The sequence below is a fragment of the Chrysochloris asiatica genome, unplaced genomic scaffold, assembly GCF_000296735.1.
Source record: "Chrysochloris asiatica unplaced genomic scaffold, ChrAsi1.0 scaffold00019, whole genome shotgun sequence".
Classification (NCBI taxonomy): Eukaryota; Metazoa; Chordata; class Mammalia; order Afrosoricida; family Chrysochloridae; genus Chrysochloris; species Chrysochloris asiatica.
In genome coordinates, this window is record NW_006408537.1 from 27,012,341 (window position 1) to 27,013,549 (window position 1,209).

Sequence of the window (1,209 nt, forward strand, 5' to 3'; positions counted from 1 at the left end):
CATGGAGAAGGGGAGTGGCTGAGGACTCTAGATTCATGGGAAGAGAGGGACTAAGAGCTGGTGGCCAGGAGGCCAACTTGAAGAATGTGCCCTTTGGAGGTGTAAATTATTACATTTGCCTGAGTGTTTTGTTTTTGTTTTTTTAAAATAGAGAGAAATACTGTTAACTAATGGTACACGGAGGGGATTATAATCATTGTAATGAAAGAAGGTATATAATTTGTTGAATGTAAAACTGATGATCTGCCCTGTAAACTTTTACTCAATCCACAATAAAAACCTTTATATGTATATATATATATACCTGTTGACTTCCTAAAGGCATTGAAACTATTATTACTTTCCAATTTTTAAAAAAACATTTTTTGTGGTGAATTGAGTAAAGGTTTACAGACCCAATCATCAGTTATACATTCAGCAAATCCTATCCTTTGCTTCATACAATGATTGCAGTCCACTCCATGTACCAACAGTTAACAGTATTTACCTCTTGTCACTTTGATTATTGCATTCCTCCCTATGTCTCCTGCTACCTTACTCTTCTTCTGCTAACCTCCCTCTTGAATATTGTCTGCCCTGTCATCCATGTGTCTACCCTGTAGCCCATGAATAATTTTCACTCTCCCTACCCCTTTAACCATCACTGATATTTCTTTTACTAAGAAAATCTTAACTTTTTACAATATTGTTCTCTCTGTCTCTTGACTGGTACATTTAGTTCATTTAGATTCAGTGTAATTATTGATAAGTATGAACTGATTGCTGTCATTTTTCTGTGTGGTTTGTGTGTGTGTGTGCGTGTGTGTGATGCTGGTTCCTTTGCCCCATGTAATTTTCTGTGCAGAGTTCATTTTGTTTGGGAGTTTTCATTTTCTTCATTTCTGTTGTGGTGTTGCTGTTAAGTGCCGTCGAGTCAGTTCTGACTCATGAAGAGCCTGTGTAGGGTTTCCAAGGAGCAGCTGGTGAGTTTGAACTGCCTGCCTGGAGGTTCAAACTAACCTTGTGGCCCAGTGCTTAACCAGTAGCACCACACCAGCACTGTTTACTAAATCTTTCTGCTTTTCCTCTTTTTTAATTTGATGTGCAGGTGTATTAATTTTCTCTGAGGAGTCCTGGTGTGGCGCTGTGGGCTAATGCATCAGACTGCAAAGTTGTTTGAACTGCAAGGTTGGTGGTTCAACCTCACCAGCTTCTCCTTGAAAACCCTAT